Genomic DNA, 18,275 nt, shown 5'->3' on the forward strand with positions numbered 1-18,275 from the left:
GTAAAGTGAAGCACCTAATTACCCATGACATTGACTTCCTAAAATAATTCTTCTCTCTTTTAATAGGAATATGCCAGCACAGTAATGAAAAGACACATAACGCTGGAAACCTTCTAGAATAAAAAAAAGAGAAAATGTATTTTACAGCAATATAGAGTGTAACAATAGAGCTCTTAAGGAAATAATTATGAAAAGGCTAAATCTATTAATGTAGTGAATACCTCTTGCCAAGTGACTGAAAAAGGAATGGAAGTACAATGGAATAAATTGTCCAAGGCATCAAGGTTATGGCTTTGACATTTCTGCACTGTTAATTAAAGCTATACAGAACATGCAGATAGATTATTCTGCTCAAGCTTTGGCACAGAAAGAAAATCCTTTTAATACATGGGAACAAAACTACTATATTGCAGCGTGGCGCTATCCAGGCCTCCCTCCTTATGCACATACAAAGCTCTTTTTATTAAAACAACAGCGCGGAATCAGATTGGAGTCATTTTGCGCGGTGCACCGTATAATAGCTCTCCTTCCTTTCATAAAGGAAGCTTTTCATTTTTTGTTTCTTCATTAGTTTTTCTTGGGCAGGAACGCGCTTCAGATTCTGGCGTGCATTGTTCATGAAGTTCTGTCACCGGGACAGGTTTGTCTGTGCACTGTTGACCCCTGAGTCTGTTTCCCTCTAGTGCTGTCAGCCCTGCCCCCATTTATGAGTGAAGCTGACATCCGGTGCTCCCGTCCCCTGGCATTTTGCAAAGAGTGTTTGCAACCGGGGCTAGCCACACGCTGTAGCACTTCGCCGACTGCATTTATTGCCTCTGCATAATGTATGAAGTGCAGGGGCTGACCATCATTCGTCTCTGCCAGGGGCTGGCACTTAGGGGCCCAGTGGATGGAGCTGTAAATTGGATGCTGCGCTCCCGCCGAGCTCGCGGCAAAGTCCCGGGGTCAGTGTGGGAATTTAATACCGGAGATGGAAGCGTTTTCTCGCCGCGCCATGTGGGCACCCGCACAACAGAGACTTCAGGCAGATGCAGTGACGGGCGAAATCACAAAGCTGTCAGTCACCGGCGTGTTGTGAGAGGACTCAAAGCATTTTAATCGGCTTGGCATCTGTGCGGCTTCCATAATGGACGCCGGTAGGACCCAGACCCGCACCATATGCCCAGCTCAGGAGACAAGAGGCTTCTGGGTATAGCTGTAATTACTTGACTCAGAATTAAGCGGACCTTGAAATTAGAACTGGACTGTGGAAGGCAGGAGGCTTAACGCTTTGGTGGAAATTGCTCTTTTTTTATCCCAGACAACATACTGGTCTCTGTAAAATCATTTTTTACTTAAGTGCTGTGCTACAAAATGACGATCCATCTGATTACCTTTTAGACGGTAAATAATCGTTTTTGTTTACAGCCTTAGCATTCACCTCTACAGGTTAGAGTTTTTCCTATTATCTCGTCCACATGTTTTGTTTTCTGTATGGCAATTAGTGTACCATTCTCACAAATAGAATGCAATGGTGTAGAACTATTTGTGGTACTTCAAACGAAGCTCGCACAGCAGTGATGGGGCAGAGAACACAAGGATGTGTGAGCGGACCAGGCTGATGGTCTCGAGCAAGACTGGAGCTCTTTCACTCTCGAGAACAATGACCCTCAAGGAGCAGGATCCAGCAGGGTTTGCGCAACTAAAACCTTCAAGAAAGACATCACATGGTGGTGTCAGGAATGCTCTAAACACTTCTTGGATGGTTAAGGCAAAAAATGGTTGATGTTTGGGGTTCGGGTGTGGGGAAGATCACATTTATCTCTCTGCGCTTGGAGGATTTTCTCTGAAGTTTTCGTCTCACATGAGATGACTGACCAGAAGAGCACAGAGAGCCAAAAATAACTCAGGAGAAAGATGCTGCATTATTTATTCCTGGCATTTACTTTTATTGCGTTGTGAAGTGTGGACAAGGATACTAGAGACGTTTATTTGTTGTACACGGCAGACCTCTTTAATGTAGAGCACAGGTGCTCCTGGTAGAATTCCTCCATTCCTCTGTCTTTGAGCCTGTAAAGATATGCCAGCTTAGAGTGTGTCATTAGTAGTCACTACCTGCTTCCAAACAGAGTGGTCAGCGATCGAAAGTGCTGGTGGGGTGCAATTGCCTATGCATAGCCACAGCCTCTCTTAAGGCCTTCTGTGGCCTTCGGGAACTAGCGGTGGTTCCATGTGTGGCCTGCTACATGAAGCTTGTGGAGTGCAGCAGTACCTTAGGTGCTGTGATGATGAGAAGTGTTTCAATTACCGCATAATCTACTGAGGTTGACACTTTTGGAGTACACTCTCCAAGTTATGATGCACCCACCCGTCATGCAATTGCCGAGGGATTTTTTTCTCTGAGATATCTCTGTCATTCCCTACACTACAACAAATGAATGTCAACCACACTCCTTGTGCAGCTTTCACATTCTACTTACTGTTAGGTGACCAGGTAGGACCACCTCTATTAAGGAGGCATCTACATATTGAAGCTCTAGTTTACCACCCTCCTGATGTCTGCCACGACCTGAACACAGTGCAGCAACCTCCTACAGGGGTGGTTGGGGAGAGGACTGTCTGAAGGAAGTCTTCTAACCAAGTCAAAAGAGTGGTCTAAAGTTCTTCCTATTAAGTGTCATATGAGTGATGATGGCACGGCATGCATATAACACACAGACAACCCTATATGCCCACGGCGTCCAGGGTCAGTATTGAATAATGTAAACAGAGTCTACAGTGGGTCTCTTTTTCTCATGCAGGTCACCCTCTTCCATTGGTATGGGGAGACCACCACTCAAAGTATTTCTTTTAATGCTCAGCGATTAATTCTCATTTTGATAGTATATACAACAAAGTAATTAGACTAAGTGGGTTTCCGTTTCCATTATATATTATCAACACCTATATAGATTATCTTTCTGGAAGAGAAAGCCTCACACACTAATCATGTGATGCTTCATCATTGGCAACCTCTCCCCACCCTCGTAGGACAGTGCCACCCGGGCGGACTCTGCCTCCTGTGGAGTGAAAGCTAGGAGGGAGTTCTTAGATAGAATCTACTGGACAGTTGCTGGATCTAGACCAGAATAAAAATACTGTATGGTACCCAGGTTATTACCTTTATTTATTTGGGACCATTGGTAGAGCTAAAACCATTTGGGATGGTATTTGAGAAAGATGACTCACACCATAACCTAGGCCAACAGGTTTTTACCCCTAATATCCTAACTGGTTGTGGGCATTCGTCTGTGCCACAGGATGCCTAAAGGATAGGGTAAATCATGAATATAATATAAAACATGCAAACAGGTACATCTTACCTGTGATTCCAGGTAAACTACCAAAATTGAATAAACATCGTACAACAGCACATAGTGTTAAAACTGTCCAAAGATAATTTTAAAAAACGGATAGCACACAGGGTGCTAACAACTCTACGAGCAAGGAGAAACGTCTATTGAGCGTGAGCAAAAATGTGACACTGGAACCCAAACTACTCCACACTCGTGAGAAGGTTGGTATAATTACATGCAGAGGAATAACGCACATTCAATTAAAAGTTAAAATGTTCACAGTCTTTTCTTCACCATATAAATAAAAGGCAATCCAACCTGCAGCTCCACTCCTGTAAAAGGAAGGGGGAGTGTATGTAGCCAAAAACAGGGAGCCCACACCGGTGCTCACAATCCATTAGGGGTTGCTAATATGCTGTGATCTACACACAATGCCTAATAATAGTTCTGAAATACAACAGGGGTCTTTTATCTCCATATCCATCAGGAAAATAGTAGTAGACAAAACCAAGGAGATGTTATTACCATGTAGGTTAGCTCATTCAGGTATGTATATCAGCACGGCAGAGAACATCATTGGTGGCAGTGCGCTGTTCTTATTGCCAACACATGGTATCATGGTTGTGTCATGTGGGGAGTCCTCATGAACAAACATGTCTAAATGACCGAGTGTTGAAGTAGCCAGCTTGCACTGCGGAACATGCATACCTGCTCGAGTCAGCCCGTCACACCAGGATATAGAGTTATAAGTGCCAACACCAAAATGTATCAGGGCAGAAAGAGGTCTTAGCCGGCCTCCACAGTAATGCCCTCCAATAACGTAAAAAGATGGAAGCAAATGAATGCTCCCATTTAATCAACGGCCCGGTCCTTATAGCAATGGTTTGTCATCACAAAACAAAATTTAGGCCCCTGGGCCCTTTGGTTCCTGTATAATCAAAGTCTTGGTCACTGTGGCACTGGTATGCTGCCATACAAGATAATTTAGGCCCCCAGTCTCCATAAATCTATAACTTACTTCGTCAAGAGCACACCCTGCCGGTGTACCTAAAATAATCATGTGGGCTCCCAGCTGCTAATGCTGTAGGCTTGGCGTGGTCAGTCTGACTAATAAGACCTTTGGAGGTGCCCCTCACTGCATCACATGGGAGATGATGCCTTCTGGGTAATGTACGCCCTGATTACAATACCGAGTGGTGGGACTGCCAACCTCTATCCTGGCAGTCAGGGGACCGCCAACAAGCAGTCGGCTCTCATTCCCAATTAGGATAGGTTTGCTGTGCTGGCAGTCTGAAAGAGATCTTTAACATTGTGGCTTGACCCTGTTTGGGGCCCCCAAATTCCCTTTCTGACAGCCTTTTCATGGCAGTGGGACCGCCATGAAAAGGTTGTTGGAAAGGGACATCGTAATCCTGATGGCGGTGCCTGCCTCAGCACTACCGTCATTATGGATTTAGATTCCGATTGCTGCCCCAACGGGATCTGTAGATCCTGTCGGAGGCGGTGGTATGTCCCCCGTCCAAGAAGGATCTGACCACCTGCATTATAATGTGGCGGTTGGACTGTATTATTGGTATAGCAGACCACCACCGACGACCTGTCAGTGGCGGTACACCCGACATCATCATTAGACCTGCGCTTCCATTGCACATTGCGGAGGGTGAACTGCGAGGACATGCTCTTGAATGCTATTATTAGTTTTTTTAAAACAAAGGGGGTAGGGGATTTTATTGTGGACAGAGGAAACTTCCAAATGGCTTGGATGCAGTCATGCTGGTGCAGACAGACACCACCTCAGGACCCGACCAGGAATCAGATAATAAATATGCCGGGAGGGGGAGCAGTTGAAAGAAACATACCTTGTTCGAATCACAAGGGTAGACAAAATCAATAAACGCCTACCTCAGAATGGTGACTAACACAAATAATGGCCTTACTCATTTGAATTTGGGTACATATAGGCTTGCCTAAGTAGGGCAACATATGTCTTCACTCATTTGACATGAGAAACATATGAGCCTATAGGAATAGTCATTAGTCTTAGTCACACATCTCTACTGCCTAAACATTTGTGAAAGGTCATGTACAACAAATAAACCTTTCTCAAAATGGGAACTGCGTGTGCTCGAATGAGAAAAGGAATAAGAGCCCAGAAGAGGAAGGTGTCATCAGAAATTCATACAGCCCCATGGGATATCATCATTCAGACCATATAAATCTGTGCGGAGTCTTTAAACCCATCTTTGTTCAAAGATGAGGAGAGGATTCATCATATCTTTCCTTGTTGGCATCAGCTTCTCTAGAACAAACCACTACATTTCATCAATGCCATGTCCTCTCTCAATGAAGTGTTTTGTGGCATCATGTTTGCACCTGATAGTACTTCGATGCCCTGTGATCCTAGAGATCATGGTTCTAGTCGTCTTGCTAAAATACATCATTTAGCAAGGACACTTTATTACATATGCTACATTAACAGTTCGTGAGGTGTTTAAGTTGCCATGGATATCTTAAACCTAAATCTACCTCTTTGGTTTTCATTGTAAGAGGGAACTCACTGCATTTTCAGCATGGAGAGTGACCTTTAGGAGGTGGTAGATTACACAGAGTGGTTTGATTACGTATGCCTTCATGTCTTCTCTGACAAGTGTGTACCAAAATATCCTTTATGTTCCTGGCCCGTCTAATAGAGTGCATAGGTTCTTGAAGTCCAAGTCACCTGATTGCAAAATTCTCCAGTTCCTATTTATGATTTTCTGGAAGGCATTGGATAGAGGACTAATGTTGGTAACACATATTGGTCTATTATCCCTTTCCTTCACAAATGTCTACAGATGTTAGTGTCAGGATATCAGCAGTGCAAAACAAATAATGCCACTAACCTCTGAAGTCTGCCAGCGGGGATGAAGGAGTGCTGAGTATCCCCTCCTACTCTCCGAGCGCAACCTCCCACAGATTGACGATGCACTTCTATGCAAGGAAGCACCTTGGGAAAAAGGAAGCGGATAAAATAATAAACACTGCAGTAGGGATGGATCTTCTTGTACCTCGGTCTGGTCTAGGGTTCCGTGCGTCAGCAGAAGTTACCCCACATGTGAAGGCTGTACATAAAAGAAAGAGAAGACATGCATGAGTGTCAGAAAGAGGAGTATCATTCATACCCCAAGTACCAGAACGTACAATAATCCAGACCACGAACTCTCCGGAGAGCAATGAAAGGAGACCGCTACTTTGAAAGGCTGATAATGACCAAAAAAGTCTTAAGAAAGCAATAGTCATACCATAGTGAAATGCTCCTTGTGCAGCCCAGCTCTAATGATGTCACCAAAAGAAGCACCCGGCTGCTGTATTCCAGCCCAGCATGAGTACTTCACGATTCCAGCCACCTGATAGCAATGCACGAGCACCGATCAATCCTCATGGGGGCCAGAGCACTTGAACGCTGTAGAACCTCACAGCGTGAGTGTGAGCCACACGGCGTCACGAGCCAGAAATCAACAAAATAAAACTAATATAGTCGTGGTTTCGGGAGGAGCGCTCCGGCGCTGCTCTCCCTTCAAGAGTAATAATACCTTAGTGTTCCTTGCGCTGGTAAGACCTCGAATCTCCGACTTCCGGCTGGAAGGGGACTATGTGCCGGGAAACAAAGAGGTGGCCCGGAGCGGTTGTCTGTGATTAACCAGCGAGAAATATTCCTCGGCGCTAACTCCTTTCCTCGGCAAGGAGGTTCCAATGTAGATTCCGACCTCCAGCCGCATGAAACCCAAGATGCAATCAGGAAAATCCAGTGGGGACTACTATCCGCTCACATGGAAATGTGAAAATGGGATAGATTGTCAAGCTCTGACCCCAGGAAGGGGAGGGGCTTTATAGAGAGGGATAAGGCGGTGGTGCCGGATCCGCTTTCCTGTCTTGTGCCCCAAGGGTTTCTGGGAGGTGTAGTACATTGAGCGCTTTCTGCCCAATGGTGGTGCCATTCTCCCAACATTCAAGGCCTCACACACACAGGGGAAGAATGTAGTGAAAGCCCTTCTCCCCCGCCTACACTGTTGTTATTGAGAGTTCTCTTATTTGCTCTTTCAATCAGGTGTGGAGGGTTGTTCTTGTTGTTCAACTTAATCTCCAACTTTTGTGCATGTGACTTTTCAGTCTCTGGTTTTGGAACATTTGCATTGAAGCCGCAAGAACTGACTCACAGGCAGGTTTTCACAAAGTGACCGTAGGTGTAGGCATTCAAAGCGGAGAAGATTTTTTTCGGTCAGTAGGCTTGTAATAGTCCTCAGTCTTGAGAATCCATCTTCTGCTTTAATGAAAAGGTCAAGGAAGGGTATTTCTAATTCTCCAGTTGTCATTGTGAATCTTAAAAGAAATTAAATGCATTAAATCACTCTGAAAAATCATGTGCTTCTTCCTTGGTGCCTGTCCAGGTCAAAGGCACATCATCAAAGTACCTTTTCCACAACTTTATTTTATTCAAAGAGGGTTTCTGGTGGTGCAAATTGGACTCAGTCTCAAAAGAATGAGTATACATGCATGCCAATCTGGGGGGGAATGTGCTCCCCATAGAAGTCCCGTGTACCTGGAGGAAAAATTCCCCTAATACTCAAATAAATTTCAAGTAAGTTCAAAGTGTGCATGGTCAAGTGTGTATTCTCTCTGCATTATGAAGGTCCATTCAGTTTCACTAAAGATTTTTTCAAATACTTCAATAGTTGCCTCCTGTGGGATACTCATGTGTAAAGCCTCTCAGTCTAGGCTGATAAGCAGCTCCTTTGTGCTGTCAAATGGTAGAGCCTTCAAAATATTTAGACCATCCTTTGTGTCCTTTAGGAATGTCAGCATTTTGTCTTGTTCTTATAAAGATGTCACAAAATTGTTGTGGACTTTCAGGAGGATGTCGAAATAAGGAACCTTGGGCTGTTTTTGAATCAGGAATTCAGATTCGTACTTAGTGATCCAATCATTCTCCTTGCCTCGGCCACTAGGAATTTAATCTCCTCCTGTGTTTCCTGAAGTGAAATCTTTTGCCAGTCAGTTATAGTTTCTGGGATCATTGAGTAACTTCAAGCTCTCATCTTTGTACATAGACTTCGGTAGGATCACAATCACCCGTCTTAGTCTGCAGGCTTGATCACAATTGAATCATCATTAGCCAATAGATTCAATGCCGTCATCTTATCTTTAGAAATGTTGCAGAAGCTATTGTGATGGCTATTGCTTAATGCATCAATTTCTCTGTTCACCGCCTTTTCAAACAACAGAACGTCTGGTGTTATTTCGAAGGAGGGAGGAGTAAATGAAGATTATGGTCTTAACCCTGAATTGGTATCATGAGGTCCCTCTCGCGGTTGGTCACTGAAAAAACACTACCAGTCTTATCTTTGGTAAAAACTCAAAGAGATTTATGTCTACATTTCGACTCCTGATGAGTGAAAGGGTCTCTTCAGAACCAAGTCGTCTGGCTCTGTACCAATAATAAGTACCATTCATTGTGTCTCAAACATCGACATATATCTCTCTTGGTATCCATATTATTTGTAATCTAGATTGTGTAAAAATGAATGCACATGTGTATTGAGAAAACAATGTAATGAACCAAAGAGTATCTGTGGTGTATTTTGTATATATTTTATGGATTTATGCACATGAGCACTGCGTTGTCTGCACTTTGTTGATACTTGTTGTACTGTCATTTTCATATTTATGTGTTAATATTATATAACAGCAACAGCAACCTTCTGAGTCTAATTTCTTTGAAAAGATGTACTAACCAAGTGAGAATTAATCACTGAGCATCCAAAGAAATACATTGAGTGGTGGTCTCCTCATACCAGTGGAAGAGGTTGGCCTACGTGAGATAAAGAGACCAATGGTGGACTCTGTGTACATAGTTGATGGTGTGGCATACGGCATGATAAAATCTCTTTTGAGTCAATGAGGATAAAGGCTATTTCAAGCTATATTATCTAAAGAATCTGCACATTCTCTATGGTAGGTCAAGTGAGAGTCAGCAAATACTTTTCATGAAAAGGTGAAATAATAGTAGGAGTGGAAAACGAATGACAAGGCGAAATATGGCAATTTCATAATGGAGGAGAAATACGTAAAAGAATTGGGCATATATTACTACCACGATTATTTAAATTTATAATGCCATCTTTTGTTAATCAACTTTTCACCAGCAAATTTCATGTTGTTTTGTTGTTTCATTTATGAATGAATGAATGAATAAAGAGAACTGGATAGAGTGAAACGGTGACCTCTCTCTCACAGAGATATCCCAGCACTGATGTAAATGCATCAGGAGACATTCTTTACGAGGCAACATTAGATATAAATAACCATGTATTCATGGTATTCCAAAAAGCAGAGTGAGCTGCCATATATTTGAACTGGATACTAGATTCAGGTGGGTATTCCATATTTTTGGGGCAACAGTGCCATGTGCTATACGGTATCAGGGTCGTTAAAGGTGAGGTGTAGTAAGAAGGCTGGCTTTAGAGGAATGAAGAGCACAGCACGGTTTGTCAATTTCAGACACTTGCAGAGGAACACAGGTCCATTTCCAAAATAGACTTTGTGGCAGATTTATATTCTTAAAGGTGATGGTTATGGAAATGGGGAACCAATGCAAGGAACATAAGATGCTGGCTGAGAAGTACATTCAGAGCAGGGAAGACCTAATGTTAGATTCCATGTTTTGAATGTGCTGGATCTAGCTGATGAGATACTATCGTAGACCAAGATCGATGGTGTTATTGAAATCAAGTTGGGAAGAGAGGAGAGCTATACTATGGGTTTTCAGTTGGCCCACAGAAGACAGAGTGAGACCTTCCATAGAGCACAAAGAAGAAAGAAGAGGCTATTTTGGAGATGTAATGACGAAAAGAAAGATGTTGGTCAATGATGATACCCAAACTGCGAGCTCGGCATATTAGGGGGCCACCATTGCCATGTCTTAAGAAAATAATTGTCCAGGAAAGTAATCGCTCTTTAGTTAGTGTTTAGATTCATTTTGTTAATTTTCATCCTTTCATGACAAGGGAGAGACCTTGTTTGAGACTATTGGAAAGAGAGGAGATTTCCAAGGACTTACAGAAAGAAAAATTAATTGGGTGTCATCCGCATAGCAGTAAAAACCCACGCTGTGGGTTGTAATTAAGCGAGCCAGAGGCGCAAGGTATAAATTAAACAGAGTAAGGCTCAAAGCAGATCATTGTGGTACCCCATAAGGAACTGGGCGAAAACGTGATTGAAAATGTGGCAACGCCACTGCTTTAGTGTTGAAGATCAGAAAAAAACTCATACGTTTTAATTGTAGAAACACTGCATAATTGCGTAAAACAATGAATATTACTGCATAGCTAAAATGACTGATAACAACGAATGTCTTGGGATTATCCTGAAGGCGTTGCTTTATGTTCGAATTAATAAGGGCTTTCTTCAGTCCAGGCTTGCAGGTCATTTGCATAAGGACTTCCTTGGGGACCTCAGAATTATTCATTGACTAACTTTATTTCTTTCAGCAAATCTTGCACTGTTTAAATGGAAATTAGGGGAACGAGAGACACCACTGACCTTTAATTAAAATGCGTCTATCTTTTGTTTAAATTATGGCAAGGGTAAAATATACAGGTAGAAATCTAGGAGATATGATTTTTCGAACTCCAAACTTCTCCTTTTCATTGCCCCTGACTGTAGTGACGATACATTTTTGTGACTCTCTTATTCTTGTTTCATGCGCATAGAGCAAGCAATTTAATTTGGGTTTGTTACCTGTAAAATAATATCCTAATATAACGAGCTCATTAATATTGAATATTGTTGTCAAGTGGATTTGCATTCATACATTGCTGTTCAGTGCATGCACCACTAAATGTATAGCAGATTATATATTTTTCTAAGTGCATAATAAAAATTGAAATAATATTTATATGAATCGAAACAAATCTCATCTAGTGTAACATTAAATTTCTTCTCGGCTCCAAGGGATTAATGTGGTATATAAATGTGGCGAGCTAGAATAATGAGTGTAATGTAACCTGGCCGCCTTTAAGGAAGCAACAAGAAGTGTGTCTTTCTTGTGATGGCCACAAATGTCAGCCCATCATCAGTGGAGGTATATTGAAGAAAGGTGGGCACAAATGTACAAAGTGCGATCCTGGTGTGACAAAGTGCTTTAAACGAATTGAACCAATGAGTGTCGATTGAATACTGTGAAACATTCTTTTTTATTTAAATAAGGACTTTTAATATTCCATAAACACCTTTAAAAAAGATACGCTTTGGTGAGATTTTCTAATTGCTTGGTACACTGTAAATTATAGAGAAGTGCAGCATCAGACTATAGTTGCCAGAATATCACCTAACATAAATATTGCACCTTAAAGAACTATCACTCTTTTAGAATTAAAAATAGAAAATCTTCACTCAATGGAACGATATTTTTGTAAATTATATTTAGTATAAAATAGTAATATCAGAGAGGGGTTTGCGAAATGCATGTAATTTTCTATTTGCATAATTATGCAAAATTTCCCAAACATTTATTGGTGCTGCACTTTAACAACCAAAAAACACAAGCACCGCAAACAGCAGCCACTCGCTTTCTCATCATTCCTGTTCAAACATTTTGCTGTGAAAAGTGCTTAATTACGCATCACGTGATCCTCGTACGTCACTGAAATCAGTTCATATGATGTTGATGTTGTCATGTACTTCTGATCCACTTGTGACTGTTGTGCTTAAACAAGCAGGTGATAGCTACACAAAAATGAACTCTCTTTCTAACATGTGAACGATCATAATGAACTCCAGGATAGAACCAAGGCTTTCAGCAGTCTCGCATCAAAAACACAGAAACCTGGGGTCCTCCTTTGGGGGGAAAATTTTAATGAATTGAACGTGACCTAATTATCTCAGTAGCTGATTTATCAATCCACTACTATCCTAATTACTTAGATTCCCCCAGCCACCGCTGCCAGGTTTGTAATTATGCAGTGATCTTGGGCTGTTCCATTTTATAGAGGGGAGGACCATTATTTTTCAGTCTTATGCTTTTGCCGCTGTAAATAATTAAGACAAAGCAGTCAGTCATATAACGAAAGTTTTACAATTTTCAATCAAAATTGTAATCGAAGACTATATCAAGTCACAATAATATGTTGTGCGTTTATTGAGGTTCTAAATCCGTACACATTGAATATGTGTTGATACACAGATGTCAAAATCACCCCTATACTATACAGAGTTAAGAATGCTAATTGCAGTGTCACCCACTTTGAAAATGTGCCCTGTTTTGGAATCAGGTCATGGAAGTGCTAATTGGGCATGTTTTCATGAAATGTCTTCTTTTAACAGGTCTTCCAAAGGCCACCCGTTGCATCTGTTCTCATCATTCATGCGCATAAAAAAATGTGCATTTATTTTACGGTAGTTATTTTAACGACGATTTGTCCGTTTGCATCCATGACTTTGTCTTACTTCATGGGGTCATATCCAAGTATTTTATTATAACTAGGATCATACTGTATTTAGTGTTCAGAAAATTGGAGCTTCATATTTTCACATTCATCATGTACTTTTTATGTTTATTTCTGTGTTTTTTAAAGACAAATGTAGCTAAAAGGCTGAAATGTTGTTGCAATACTGTGGTCCTGGCAGGGTGGACATGATACTGCTTACATTTACATTTATTTGAACTACTACACTCATATATCCTATTTTGGTGTTTGGATGTCATCACATGGGTTTCAAGGTACTCTCATTAGTAATAATGAAAATGAACTTAATTTTCTGGTACTTTGTGTGCTTCCTTCTTTGTCAGCTCTGGTGGAGGTCTTCAAAGACACCGCAGGATTTCACCCCCTTGTCCTTCTGTAAAGTCCCACTTCGTATGGGGAAAATGTGTTACTATCAAGTGTACATTCTTTCCTCTACCTTCATTCAGGCCATCACTCTCAAACCTTACAAAATGAACTCCATCCCTTACACATAGAGCTGTGTCGGAAGATGAGGTGAACCATAGTGCTATTGATGTGTCTCCAAAAAACAACTTTGCAGAGAGTGTTCCTGTGCAAAGTGCACATTGTGGGAGGTTTGTGGTGTGAAAAGACAGTAAGTGCAATAACAGTCCATGGCTTGGATGAGCTCCCCTTTTCCTTGCTCAGAGTTGCTAGGTCCTGACCTGCCACTATGAAGTCCCTTAGAAAGCACAACAGTGTTATTAGAGGGCAGGAGCAAGTATTGAACTATGAAAGACATTGGCAGGTTCTCCCACAGTCATGAACAGTCTCTGACCTTAGGTTCATTATAGGTGCACCAGAGAGGGCATAATTAAGAGTCTGGTGGTCCTCGGGTCTACAGACTCGTGGTGGGGCGGCAGTCTTCCGACCACCACATTATGACCTTGGCGGTCGTGCCACCCTGGTACGACTGACTCCGCCAGGCAATCTCTATTCCCTGGCAGTAGCACAGTGGTAAAGATGCATCAATATGCTTGGCGGGACCGTGGTATAGTTAGAGGTACTGCAGCTGTTAGTCACTTAAGATCTCATAGTCTGGGTGGGCCAGGGCATGGGAAAATGAATAGTTAGGGAGGGGAAATTAGTGATGCTTTCTTGTCTCCTCCACGGTATTGCTATCAATATATTTGCTAATTAGAAGGTTGAGGCTATATTTATGGCTTCCCTCAGTCTAGGATTGTGATGCTCCATAACTACTTCTGCGTGGAACTTAAGCTGGTCGCCAAGAATTGCTAGGCATATATTGTTTCTTTTAATTCATCAATGCTAGTAGTAGCTGTCTCTAGCCAATTCTCACCCCTGTGTTTTATGTGATAATATATCTATTGGGGTTTTTCTTGAGGTTCAAGTCCCTTTGCCTAGAATTATAGCTGACAGATTTCTTTGTCAAAACCCACTCCCCTATAAGACCCCTTTTTATAGCCACAAAAGGGGTGTTGCCTGTCAGATTAGCAGTCTACTATGCTGGTTTCAATTTTCCTGGCCATTGAGGGTACTACTTTGAGAAGGATCAGGTGGGAATTAGAGTGGTTAGGTTAACATACTCAAAGCGGTACACCACCAGTAATGTTGAAAGTTAAATGAATGACTTTTGTAGAGGTTCCAGTTTTAATTTGGTATTTTTAGTGATTTTTGTGATGAGACGGTGAAGACTAGACAGTGAAGTCAATTTGATGAGAAGGTGAAGACTAAACCGAGAATTCAATCTAATGTAAAGCCCAGGCATCTAGCATAATTTACAATTTTGCAGATGTTTAGGGACTGTAATTTATCAATCCAGTTTGGAGGGAGAGCATTAGATCTGCTTAGAGATAGTTAGTAGAACTCAGTCTTTTGAGGGTTCCGCTTATGTTTCAAATGCGACATCCATGAGCAGATGTCAGCTAACATTGCACTAGAGTGTAAAAAGCACTAGTATTATCTATCTTCCGAAGCTGCTGTGTATCATCTGCATACAGATGGAATTCAGTACCTACTTTGGAAACGATTACACTCCTATATGGTTAAAGGCAGGGTTGTTAGTATGGATGATTCTTGAGGTACTCCAGTGTGGTGGGTGCAGTTATGGAGTTCCACTTTAAATTCATTTGGTTCTGTACGGCAGGTCATTACTGTGCCGTCGGTGCCCGTCCTATTGCATTTTAGTGTGAAAGAGGATATTATGGTTGATAGTATCAGAGGTCAAGGAGTTCTAGCAAGCTGGAGTTATCAGTGACCTTCAGCATGGAAGTGTCTTCACCACATTATGATGTAAACCCAGAACAGTGCAGGTCCAGTAGTTGATTTTTTCTTCTGTGAATTTTCCCAATTTGGCAGACACACAATATGATTTTAGGCAGGTGTGGAAGCTTTTTAATGGATCTGTAGGCATAGAGGATGCTAGTTTATGACATCCCGTAACAAAGATTGGAGGGCATACTCATTCTCTTAGGCCACAAATAGGGGCAATGTGTTTTTCCAAAGAATAGGTTGAGGTTTAGAGCCTTTGGGATACATTTATCAAGTAAGATCCTAAAATGGGGGTAAAAGAAGTCCACACTGCTGAAGATGCTTTCCTTATCAGTGGAACATGTTTGGTTTCTTTAAGGGGTACAAGACAGCCAGTGGCCACCCTGATTTATTTTATTTTTGGGGGGAGAAACATGATTAGCTAACTCATCACTGTTAAGAGTATCAGATGAAGAATTCTAAGCAATGTGTGACTGGTAAGGATCATTTGGAAAGCTCATATGGATTATTCGTTCCATTCTGGAGTGGGATACAAAGAAAGACGTGCTTTGTACACATTTCTTTCTTTATTTAGAGCTGAGAGTTTAGAAGTGGAAGAGAATGTTCCCCATTAACTCTCCTTCATAGGCATGACTCTAGTCTGAGTGTTATCGTCTCTGGTTTCTCAGGTAAATCTTGATTGTAGAAATGTAATTATTCTGGGATCTTTGGAGAGAAGTTGATTGGTGGTAGACTGCAATGTTTAGTTCATTCTGGTCAATGTGTTTCACATCTCAGTACCATTTTATAGCGCTTGAATGATCTTCAGAATCACTAATAAATTGAGCAAGAGGACAGGAGAATCAACATCAATTAGGCTGTGCATTCAGAAGTGACTAGGGTTTGAGACTGCTAGGTTCAGGGTGGCATATGTGATTTGGGTATTTAGACTGCTGTGTTGAGTTATGCTGTACTGATTAACAAATTATTTCAGTCACTGGGCATAGGGCCAGTAGATTTTCCCTACAGTTATTGAGCCTATGGCATATTGTGTGATACAAACCCATGCTGTTTAGAAACAAAAACTTGATTTTATCCAACGTGTTTTTGTAGGGCTGGAGAAGGAATCGGTTTACTTAAAAACGTGGTTTACCATCACATGGGCTCATCACAGCTGTATTTTTCTCAAAGTCAATAATCTTTGCCGTTGTTTTAGAGAGATCAGGAGTTGCACATCACAATAATTAAAATCCCAATTTATATTCTACGGTCAGCCAGTAATGAGAGTTTTGCATTAATAAAAGGTTTTATTTTTCAAAGTTTAGAAGGTCATCTTTATTCAAAGTCAAAAGTTTTATTCATATTAATCTGAATGATCAAATATGAACAGAATTGGTAATCAAAAATGGTTAGTCAAAAATCATAATAAAACGCCTAAAGTACATTCCATAAAGAAAAGAATCCCTATTCTAAGAATCAGGTGAGAAAAGGGGTCAGTCAGACAGTCAGACAGTCAGAACTCATGAAGAGTTTCAGTTCGAGAGAGTGAGAATTTAAGCATAGACTTTCTGAATATAAGACAGTTCAATAAATCAAAAATGTAATCAAGGCAGAACTTTCCATAAAGAGTGGTTCAAGAAACTCATTAGAGTCTCTGAGCAACATGGAAGAAGGCTGGGTATAAAAAGTATGGAAACATGGGTCTGGGAAAGTGGCAATGGAAAAATGGCATTAACCCCTTCGCTGCGGCGCGAATTCCGCCGCAGCGCTGGGGAGGTTTGGGGGGTTTGCGGCGCCGCTATGCTCATGACGGAACCACGCCGTCATGAGTCACAGGCGAGCTGTGCTCATGACGGCGTGGTTCCGTCATGACTCCACCCACTTGCGCTAATCGCCCGCACAGGCGGGGAATCAGCTCCGCGTGGGCGGAGTGGCCGCCAACGGCCACAGCATGACGGAACCACTCCGTCATGAGCACGCGGCGCCCGTGGCTCATGACGGAGTGGTTCCGTCAGAAGCATGCAAGGGGTTAAACTACACTACGCACTATTATTATTATAAACAGTCAAAAATGATGTTGCAGTTCATGTAGCACCATCTCCTCCTGTCATCCAATCAGCTTACGTTGTTCTCCTAGAACAGGATCTCTCCTCTTCTTCTCACATGAATACAATAGTCCATAGACATTAATGTTAGGTTTGCTACTTTCATTGTGACAATTACATTCTTGCAGAACATTTTCTCATGCAGGACTATTTTCCCACACTCTAAATTACATGTCTAACCTTCTAAAATATCAACTGGTAGATTTTGCTAACAATGGTTAATGTAGAACTCGAAACGTCTGTATTAGTGCAAAAGAAAATATTAGGCAGAAACCTATTCATTGAAGATCAAAAGGTCAAGTTCACAGTGAATGCTTTTTTGGGGTATTTTTTTATCTGAGGCTGGGTTCTATCACCTCATTAAACCACAATTTCTAATCATGTGTTAACAGTGTTTTTGTCTAAGCAGAAACATTTTGCAGATTCTAAATGAAAACATTAATGAAACGTATTATTTTTAAAGTACATGAACATGGATCGATCATGAATTAAACATTGTATGTGTGCTTCAGCATACTAGTGAATATGCTTGCCAAGCAATGTTGCTATTGCCATTTGAGGCCCAGTACCAGTAAATATGACTGATAAATGTATTTTCTACATTTTAAAAGTGTTTTATTTTCATTAAAGCTTGAATGTTAATTCTGCACGCTTATTTCAACTATATTATTTTGCCCTTAATTTGTTTTTAAATGCACCAGCGGTAGCAAGGGGTACACGAGGGTGTATTGAGTGTATATTATTGGGTCATCAAAGTCTTCTTGGTCTTCTAATGGGCCACAGTTTGCCTTGCTCTCTTGGTTTGCAAGGCCATCGGAAAGGAGTGCCTCCAAGCCTGTGCCCCCTGTACCTTTTGGTGAGGTTGTTGCTCACCAGCAAGGATTTCTTCCACTGTGTAGGTATTTTTTATAGCACTCCAGATACAACTTGGTGTACTGTTAAGAGGGACAGAAGGAAGACAAAGGCTCTTTCCAAACACATCAGTGTTGTCTGGCTGTACTTCTATGTGTGCCACTGTATTCACAATTATATTCACGGTTTTCTGGAAGTTCAGACATTACTTATGTTTCTAGCTCTGCCAGCAACCATGGAAGGCTACAAGAGAACTGAGTAATGGTTCTTCT

General features: G+C 41.5%; 1 protein-coding gene across 6 annotated transcripts in view; it reads left to right on the forward strand.

Moving 5' to 3' along the window:
• Nucleotides 1–18,275, forward strand: part of AUTS2 (activator of transcription and developmental regulator AUTS2) — a 2,674,869-nt gene that overhangs the window by 1,793,039 nt on the left and 863,555 nt on the right. The gene's annotated exons all lie outside the window — the stretch shown is intronic.

Source organism: Triturus cristatus, chromosome 3_2 (assembly GCF_964204655.1).
Source record: "Triturus cristatus chromosome 3_2, aTriCri1.1, whole genome shotgun sequence".
In the NCBI taxonomy this organism is placed as follows: Eukaryota; Metazoa; Chordata; class Amphibia; order Caudata; family Salamandridae; genus Triturus; species Triturus cristatus.